The sequence below is a fragment of the Salvia hispanica genome, chromosome 4 (assembly GCF_029641045.1).
Source record: "Salvia hispanica isolate PSC_SH4W2 chromosome 4, Shi_PSC_v1, whole genome shotgun sequence".
Taxonomy (NCBI): Eukaryota; Viridiplantae; Streptophyta; class Magnoliopsida; order Lamiales; family Lamiaceae; genus Salvia; species Salvia hispanica.
In genome coordinates this window covers 24990483-25001210 of record NC_142695.1, presented here as the reverse complement: position 1 = coordinate 25001210, position 10728 = coordinate 24990483, and the positions used below count along the sequence as shown (strand labels likewise).

General features: G+C 35.5%; 1 long non-coding RNA gene across 7 annotated transcripts; it reads right to left on the bottom strand.

Moving 5' to 3' along the window:
* Positions 1–574: 574 nt before the first annotated feature.
* LOC125199646 (uncharacterized) lies at positions 575–9271 on the bottom strand. 7 transcript variants are annotated; one of them, XR_016137611.1, is made up of 5 exons: positions 8835–9271; positions 7569–7645; positions 3251–7248; positions 1771–2059; positions 575–1664 (listed from the first exon to the last, which is right to left on the bottom strand). It is a non-coding gene; the product is annotated as an uncharacterized LOC125199646 (long non-coding RNA). The 7 variants fall into 7 exon arrangements; XR_016137609.1 differs by having other exon boundaries at positions 1771–2053; XR_016137610.1 differs by having other exon boundaries at positions 1771–3830; positions 6638–7248.
* Positions 9272–10728: the final 1457 nt, after the last annotated feature.

The following is a 10728-nucleotide window of genomic DNA, read 5'->3' as shown; positions in this document are numbered from 1 at the left end:
CGCCTAGGTAGCGATCGTCATATTTATTATACCCTAGAATGTCGGGCTGTTACACTAGTAAATGGAAGTAAGGGTCGAATCCTTCAGAGATGGATGCGGTTGGAGTTGGGAATGAGACATCTGGAAGGTTGGCTGCAGTCACGCTTAAATTTGGGTTAAGTTAACTAAGGGGAAAAACTGATCGGCTAAATAACTGAACGAATCAAGTTAAACTAAGACATCTTGGATTGTGGAAATTAACTAAGATAAAAAAGGAAAGACAAAAGGTATGCGGGACCACTGACACAGACGCACGCACAACAAAAAAGCTGTAAACACAGAAAAGGTTACAGAGACTGCAACTAGATTAAACAGGGGAAAACAGATCTAAATAGAGCACAAACGTAAGAATGAAATCAAACAGAGCGAACGTACATCCATAAGAAAATCATGTAAATAAAAGAAGAAGCTATCTGGAAAATTCTCAAGCAAGTCGACGTGCGGAAACGTAAATCTACCAATGGAAAAGCTTAAACAGAACATAATTAAAGAAAATAAAGGAAATCAAAGCAGGAAACACCAGATCTAACACAGCTTGAACTAACAAAAATCCATTTCATTAAAGGATTTCCGATGAAAAGTGACGGAAACAAAATTCTAGCACAAATGCAAAAATAAAACAATAGCGAAAAGAAAACTAGAGTAGCAGCTGAAAGCAAAGATGACGAAACAACTAAACTATGAAAGCGATGACCGAAAAAAAAAACAGAATGTAAATTGTTTTACCCCTCGGGTACTACAAAAGCGTTGAGCTAAGATGATTTCTACGTAGATCCGGTCTCGTCTCCCTGGATGAGGAAGAAGAGATGAAGACTTGAAGGTGGAACGGTGATTCCTCACCAGCTAGCTAACTCTACTCCATACTAAGAAAACTAGGTTGAATTTGAGGTGAATGAAGATGATGTGTGATAATGAGTCTGTGCACTCTCGCCATATTTATAGAGCGAATGTTGGGCCCAAATCCCTAGGGTAAGCCCATCTTATTCCTTGACAAATCTGCCCTACTATGGTAGCATTTGCTCTTTCTCTCTCCTGTGACTCAGCACTGCAGCTGCACGACTCCACTTGACCAGTTCGGCTGCTTAGTGGCTCAACTTGGCTCTATTCCATGCTGTTTTCACTCCTTTTCTGAGTTGATCCGATCATTCTTGTGCTTGCCGGTTTCTTCATTTTATAGCTCCTGCAAACTCAAATTCGCCATTCTTTTTGCACATTGTTAGCCATCATGTTAGTGTAATAAACCCAATAAAACCATGCATGCAACGAGCCTGATCAAACTGCTCACACTTAAACCATGCTTCTCCTCAAGTATGAAAAAACAATAAGAAAGGGTGAGATGCATGCATGGGTCCCTGACCGACTCCTAAGAGAAAAGGTTCACAGACTCAAAAATAAATTATAAACAACATTTAAGCATACAATAACATCTACATGTTTGAAACTGGCTCAACTTCAGGCAATATTCCCCACAAGCTTAAGGTCATTCCAAATACTTTTGCAGTCTCAAATTCCTCCCTCCCCTTTGGTTCAGTCTAATCAGCCTATCAGTTTGTCAAGATAGCCCCTACTCTAGTCTGGGAGATTGTGGACCGCGTTGCCTGCTGCCCCGTCACCGACTCCTTAACCTGAAAAACATTAAATAACGGGGGTGTGAGTATGCAAGCACACTCAATGGGGAATACACTGCAAGTAGTTATAACCAATTGTGTAATGAATCATAACATAATGAACCATCTCAATTTTGCTGACATCTATATGAGACTAGTCTCGGTCCCTCGTGGGCCTGCCTTCGTGGGCTATTGGTGGGCTATCAGCGACCCATATGATCCCTCGTGGATCTGACCCCTCGTGGGCCCATAAGCTCATATGAATGACGCACGACACAACAATGATTATAACCATGTAACCACTACGCTTACAGATAAAGTAAACCCCACCTCGAAAGCAGAAATTCAAAATAACCTCCTGAAGCTTGGTTTAGGTTGTCCATCCTCGAGCCTTGGATGCGCCACCCCTAGCACTTAAGCATTTTAACTTAGTCTTTAAACTCTCAAACTTAGACTTGACAAATTAAACTCATTTTAAACTTGGAACAACTTAATCTTCTATTTTAAAACACATAACCGATCAAGCATAGCAAAATAACTTCCAAATAAAACAAGGAATCATAATCCACTTTTAAGCAATTCTTTTATCCAACAAAAAAACTAACATAAGCTTTAACACCTACACAATTTCATTCAACTAACAACACACTCCATTTTAATAAACTAAAACAATAAATCCAAACAAACCATCAAGTATAAAAGCTGTCAACTACTCGTACGATCAACTGAAATAAACCACAAAACAATACAAAATGGTATTAGACAATTCCAAGAAAAATCACACATCCTCCCTACATCATTATTTAAAGCATATCTCAAGTTCATAATCATCTCACTCCAATAGATTACTCAAAAAGGAAATAACAAAATCATGTTTTTACGATTTTCAGTTACTAAACGTGGCAGGAAGCACTAACTTAGAAATATCATTCCAATTGACTCGTAAGTCAAAAATCAACAAAACCAATTGCAAAAGAAACATATTACAGTTACGTTTATGAGGATAAATTTTGAGCTTAAAATTCATTTTCGTTTAGGATATATGAATAATTTTCAAGAACCTGCCAGAAACAGGGCAATCCTTTTAGAAAATTCATAATAAATCCATATGAACTTGGTTGAAGCTGAATTTTGGTGACATTGTAGAAGACATCTAAGGATAACTTCTGGTAAAATATGAGCCGAAAATGAACTCTTTTGGTCTGTCAAATAATCCCCGAAACCTACTGTTTAAACAGTGTACTTATTAACAATCAAAAGCTTTACTCCAAAGTTCAATTCTTTAGTTCTAAAATAAAAGTATAGTTTCAAATGGACCAACAAAATCAAATTTAAGCACCCACTTTGTTCTAGGGTTTCAATAAATCATACTACTAACTAAAACAAAGTTCTAACTCAAGCTATCAATTTATACAATTCCACCTCAACAATCAAACAGAAAAAAATAGCTAAACTAATCAAAATAACTAAAATCCCCAATTTTAGACAAAAACATAAAAATTCTCACTTTTACACATTGACAACCAAAATCATAAAGCTTGTATTCAAATCCACAAATATCAACTTAGGAAGTGAGAGAATCCAGAGAGGAATTCAATTGCTACCTTAAATTGCAAGAAATGAGTTTGGGGAAACAAAGCTTGAACATTGAAATCTAATAATGGAGGTTGGAGAAGATGGAGAGGAAGAAGCTATGAGCAAGGAGGAGAGGGCCGATGGCCGGCGACCACGGCCGCCGGAGGAGCAGTAGATGGCGGTCTTGGGGAAATCCGTCTTCTTCGATTGCTGCTGTATGTGGGAGTTTAGTAGGTGTAATGTGTGTACAGAGAGGGTAGAGCTTGAGAGAGATATTTAGTGTGTGTATGTCGGTGCTAGAGTTGTGTAGCATAAGTGTGTGTAGAGTCTTCTAGATGAAACGTGTGATTGGGTTTAGGAAAAGGATTTAGTTTCTCATTCCATTTTCTTTCTTCTTTTTTTTCATCAAGGCATAATACACACACAATTATATAATTTAAACATAATTAACACAGACACATAGAAGCAATATAAAATTATGAGAGACATTAACCAAACTCTCTATGTTTCTACTTTCCTTTCAAATCTCATAAATCAATTAAATAAAAAAATAAACACTTAAACCTTAATAAATTTGCTAGGGCGCATCCTCGGTCTTAGTCGGACAACCTGTAAAACATTTTGAAAACAAACTCATTAGTTCAAAACCTTTACAATAATCAATTGACAAATTAAAATTCAAAAATCCTTTTGAAAATTCCAAACATATAATATTTTTATTTTTAAAAAGATACGGGGTATTACATCCTATCCCCCTTAAAATAATTTCGTCCTCGAAATTAACCATACGAGTCTCTAACATGAGGATATCAAATTAAGAGTTCATCTTCCTGCAACCGTATTCTATCAAGAACAAATAGATATCAATAATCAAAAGTCTGAAAATGAAATCTCATAAATCAAGAATAGGTTGGCATATATGTTGGATCACATGAATGAGAAACAACAATGATCAAAGAGGCTACCAAAAACTTTGTGGTACAAACGGCTCCAACAACTTTAACTTGGATAGTAACTCAACTAGAACTGAATGAGAATTGCTACATTGCTAAAAGATGACATCGTATTGGAAGAGTTCCAAAATTATTTACGGAGCAACAAGACGACAACAACTAGCTCAATCATATAGATATGATTATGAGATTTCAAAAAAAATAGAGACTCACAGGTAGAAGCTTACAACAACTAGTTTCAAATAATAGGTTCAATAGGAATGAATTATTTCAAATGTATTGCCAAAAATTATGTGCTTGGAGAAATTCATTTGGAGGAGAGTTCAACGAACGGAATAACTTATGCAGACAAATGGTAGGACTAAATGAAAGAATTGTCCATAATAGGTTGCTAATAATAAAATCCAAGCAACAAGTCAAAATCTGAGAAGAATCAAGGAGTATCATTGGATGGCGGCTCTTAAATAGCAAAGTCTCAAATGTCTCAGAGAGGGAGATACTTGAAAAGTTCAAGAAGTTGTCATGAAAAGCGTTGACAATTGGTTAACAAACACCATGAGAAAGAAGTAACGAAATCATATTGGTGGAAGTTCTCACAAAGAAACTGACTCACAGAGATAACGATTTGACCAAAGTCATTGAGAAAAGAGGCAAAATTCTAGATTGAAATTCGAAACTGTGGAAAAAAGGTTGGGTTGATCAAAAGATAAGTGCAAACTCATCAGAAAAGATAAATGTCAACCACTATGTTTCCAGGAATAACATAAGAACAGATACTTAAGAAACTTGATAGTTCTTAAGAATAAAATCTGGGCATCTATAGAAACAAGATTTGGTTGCGAAACTCATGGAGATCAAATAATTGCTCATATAAAGGCAGCTTCCAGAACACTATACTCATTCAAGAGTGTCACAAGATACAAGGGTAAGTCAAGGATTCATGTAAAACAAAAATGAAATAAAACTCGATATAGAGCACACTTCTGGAAGGAGTCAATCGGAGTCTGAAAATCATATGGGAAGATATTGCTATGCTATTAGGAAAGTTCTGGAAAGATTCCTGAAAGATTAACTAAACCAATGGCTAGAAGAAATGTGTCTTGTGCCCATTTCACAAGATTTCCAGAATGACTAGACAACAAGTTAAATGGTCTATAACAGTCAATGAAAAAATGGAAACAATATAAAATATAGGAACTAATGGTTGCAAGGTCACTGAAAAATGAGTCCCCGTTGCATTAAAAAAAAGAGCACTAAATCAATAAAGCAGGAAGTCAAATCGAAAACTATAGGTGACTCAACAATCATATAAAAGATATTGCTTGTTATTGAATAGAGTGAACCAAACAGGGTGAGGTTTCACTTAAACCAAGGTGTAGGTAGGATTTCAATATCAAAATATCTTATGATGAACAAGAAGAAAATCAAATGTCTATCATTAAAAAAATAAAGAATAACACCATCTAGATATGGTGGAAACTAGATTTCACAGCTTCAATAAATCTAAGGATGTCTCATGGATAAGTTATCAAAAGATGGGTATAAAATTTTGAAGAAGAGAACAAAGGAACTCAAGAAGAACCATTATAACTTCCAAAGGAACAACATGAGAAAGCCAACAAAGTGGACATGATCAATCTTTCACTGGAAGACATTTTGCTTAAAAAATTAACTGATATAAGATGTCAAAATGAGGAGAACAAATACCTCAAGGTATAGTTTAATGCGAATAATCGAGAGAAAACAAATGTTAAACTGAGACTTAATTATACCCAACAGAAATAGAGTTGGACTAGGGCATCAGAGATCAACATGTGTTGACAAGAACATCTCAAGTGAAACTGGACAAGGTTATAAATTCAATCATGATGATAGAAAGAGACAACATTATTTCTTTCTCAATAGAACAAAGCAAATAGGGACAAAGGTTTCACTTAAATCAAAAGTGATAGAACGCGACAAGGGCATCATCACAAACCGATTTCCATGATAAATTTCTATTGACCAAAACACGAATGAATAAGGCTATTAGTCAAACTCAAACAGAATGATTGATCATTATGGTCTTGACCCTAAAGGTTAAATTTCGAGGACTACTTTAAAATCATATTCTCATTTCATATTATCAAAAAGCTGTTTGAGATCTTCTTGAAACACTCTTTAGCAAATCATATAGAGATTATATTGGTTTATGAAAAACATAATTATCCACATTGTCAACTATTTTTGAAAAATCATTCTTTGTCCCTTGCGGACATTCTTATTCTCTCAAATGTCAGTCTTTGTCCCTCGTGGACTTACTTTTCTTTCACATCTCATACTTTGTCCCTTGTGGACATTCTCATTCTCTCACATTTTGAAATGTGATACCATTAATCTTTCAAACTTTTCCAAAACAATCATTTCATACTCACCCCATAGTTTAACTTAAAACATAAAACTCTTTGTAAAAATAACCATTACCTCAAAGTCGGCAACTGGCAGCAGTCAGGATCCACGTGCTCGCCCGTATCATTTAAAACATAAGAATCTCACTTGAGTTTTAGACTTCTAATTAAAATAATAAGCAAGTCTACAGGAACGTAGACCCGCTCTGATACCATTCTGTAACGCCCCGAACTCTTTAAAACGGGTGACGCTACCAAAATACTAAAATGCTAATTTATTTTATTTTTAAAATTCAGAATTTAAATGGAAATAAGAAAAACGGAAACAATTTTATAAACTTAAAAGGAAAATCATCATTGACATATTTTTTTTTATATATATATAAAACAATTTAAAGAACACTAATAAGAATATTTTTCCAACATCTGAAACATGTGTATATAGATATCTACACCAAAATGTATCACTATGTTAAAAATATAGATACTTCATCCAGTATTCCAACCAAAATAAAATATCCTGCTTAATCGGATTGAAACCTACATCATTCAAAATATAGTAGCATAAAAGTTATCAAGTTTACTCTCCAAACAATTCACTTTTACCCAAATACCAAAGGGTCTACTAGTCAAACATAGCGGCTGGGAGATTGTGGACCACGTTGAAAGCTGCCCCGTCATCGACTCCTTAACCCGAAAAACATTAAATAACGGGGGTGTGAGTATGCAAGCACACTCAGTGGGGAATACGTTGCAAGTAGTTATAACCAATTGTGTAATGAATCACAACATAATGAACCATCTCAATTTTGCTGACATCTATATGAGACTAGTCTCGGTCCCTCGTGGACCTGACCCCTCGTGGGCTATTGGTGGGCTATCAGCGACCCATATGATCCCTCGTGGATCTGACCCCTCGTGGGCCCATAAGCTCATATGAATGACGCACGACACAACAATGATTATAACCATGTAACCACTACGCTTACAGATAAAGTAAACCCCACCTCGAAAGCAGAAATTCGAAATAACCTCCTGAAGCTTGGTTTAGGTTGTCCATCCTCGAGCCTTGGATGCGCCACCCCTAGCACTTAAGCATTTTAACTTAGTCTTTAAACTCTCAAACTTAGACTTGACAAATTAAACACATTTTAAACATGGAACAACTTAATCTTCTATTTTAAAACACATAACCGATCAAGCATAGCAAAATAACTTCCAAATAAAACAAGGAATCATAATCCACTTTTAAGCAATTCTTTTATCCAACAAAAAAATTCTTTAACACCTACACAATTTCATTCAACTCACAACACACTCCATTTTAATAAACTACAATAATAAATCCAAACAAACCATCAAGTATAAAAGCTGTCAACTACTCGTACGATCAACTGAAATAAACCACAAAACAATACAAAATGGTATTAGACAATTCCAAGAAAAATCACACATCCTCCCTACATCATTATTTAAAGCATATCTCAAGTTCATAATCATCTCACTCCAATAGATTACTCAAAAAGGAAATAACAAAATCATGTTTTTACGATTTTCAGTTACTAAACGTGGCAGGAAGCACTAACTTAGAAAAATCATTCCGATTGACTCGTAAGTCAAAAATCAACAAAACCAATTGCAAAAGAAACATATTACAGTTAGGTTTATGAGGATAAATTTTGAGCTTGAAATTCCATTTCGTTTAGGATATATGAATAATTTTCAAGAACCAGCCAGAAACAGGGCAATCCTTTTAGAAAATTCATAATAAATCCATATGAACTTGGTTGAAGCTGAATTTTGGTGACATTGTAGAAGACATCTAAGGATAACTTCTGGTAAAATATGAGCCGAAAATGAACTCTTTTGGTCTGTCAAATAATCCCCGAAACCTACTGTTTAAACAGTGTACTTATTGACAATCAAAAGCTTTACTCCAAAGTTCAATTCTTTAGTTCTAAAATAAAAGTATAGCTTCAAATGGACCAACAAAATCAAATTTAAGCACCCACTTTGTTCTAGGGTTTCAATAAATCATACTACTAACTAAAACAAAGTTCTAACTCAAGCTATCAATTTATACAATTCCACCTCAACAATCAAACAGAAAAAAATAGCTAAACTAATCAAAATAACTAAAATCCCCAATTTTAGACAAAAACATAAAAATTCTCACTTTTACACATTGACAACCAAAATCATAAAGCTTGTATTCAAATCCACAAATATCAACTTAGGAAGTGAGAGAATCCAGAGAGGAATTCAATTGCTACCTTAAATTGCAAGAAATGAGTTTGGGGAAACAAAGCTTGAACATTGAAATCTAATAATGGAGGTTGGAGAAGATGGAGAGGAAGAAGCTATGAGCAAGGAGGAGAGGGCCGATGGCCGGCGACCACGGCCGCCGGAGGAGCAGTAGATGGCGGTCTTGGGGAAATCCGTCTTCTTCGATTGCTGCTGTATGTGGGAGTTTAGTAGGTGTAATGTGTGTACAGAGAGGGTAGAGCTTGAGAGAGATATTTAGTGTGTGTATGTCGGTGCTAGAGTTGTGTAGCATAAGTGTGTGTAGAGTCTTCTAGATGAAACGTGTGATTGGGTTTAGGAAAAGGATTTAGTTTCTCATTCCATTTTCTTTCTTCTTTTTTTTCATCAAGGCATAATACACACACAATTATATAATTTAAACATAATTAACACAGACACATAGAAGCAATATTAAATTATGAGAGACATTAATCAAAATCTCTATTTTTCTACTTTCCTTTCAAATCTCTTAAATCAATTTAATAAAAAAATAAACACTTAAACCTTAATAAATTTGCTAGGGCGAATCCTCGGTCTTAGTCGGACAACCTGTAAAACATTTTGAAAACAAACTCATTAGTTCAAAACCTTTACAATAATCAATTGACAAATTAAAATTCAAAAATCCTTTTGAAAATTCCAAACATATAATATTTTTATTTTTAAAAAGATACGGGGTATTACAAGTGAAATCATTTTCCTTTGCTGCCTAAACAAAATATAGGAACTTTTATTTTTCGAGGGCCAGTTTACAAAATTTTCTTGCCCTTCAATCTACTATTTCTCTCTCTCTCTCTTTTTCTGGGTCACGTTATAAGCGCCTGCCTTTTTTCTTTTTCTTCCTACTTTACCAGCCTGGTTGTGGCTATTTTTCTTATCCCCTTTTCCCAATTTGGTTAGTTGTTCCATTCTATCCCCTCACTCACATGGTATGGAGGCATGTGGCTTCGAAAGAAGAGGAATTAATAATGCATGCTCAAATTAGGTAACTAAGGGGTGCCCTTACAATGAGGCGGGTTCTTCTGGTTCAAAAAGAAAGAGGCCCAACTGGTTATTTCCTAATGCCTTTAGTCTTCACTAGCCTTGTCACTTCCCTCTCACATCAAGTGGTAGCCACTGTATATTTTTCTTTGTGTTTAGTAGAAAGTATTCTACTCTGGCTTATAACTCACTTTTAGAGGGCTTCACTGTTGGCTAAAATCTGGGCTTTACCATCGTTCTTACTTCGTCTAGATCGACTTCAACTCACTTTTTAAGAAAGAGGGGTCTCACAAATCAACATGCATTTTTTTCTTCGTTCACTCTTGCTAAGGGTTTTACGCCTTCTATTTTTGTCAGCTCATTCATGGTTTCAAAGGGTAACTTGGACTAAGGACTGATTCGACATGCTTCGCTTATATGACTCACTCCTTACTAACTGACCTAACAACTAATCAAGTTATGATTCGGCATGCTTTGTTTAGCTGATCAAGTTGACTAAACAGGTAGGGAAGGTAAACACAAGTAAGTCAAGTCATGCTTTTGTCGAAATACTCCGCACTACTCCCCACCTCTCACTTTATCCTAGCTTGCCCTCAAGCTAGCCGGATAAAGTGGAAAAAGAGGAGTGAGTGCGGCAAATATAAACATCCTAAAAACAAAAAACTGAGCTAACAAATACAAATTTCTCACACTTAGACCGAGCATCGGACTAAGTGGGAGACTGCAACACATGAAACACAGAAACACAACAAAGACACAACCTTCTCACACTTAGACTGGGGAGCAGGCTAAGTGTGAGGAAAACACCCAAAACACGTATATATACGAAACTTCTCACACTTAGACTGGGCACCAGGCTAAGTGTATGGAAAACAAAAAGAA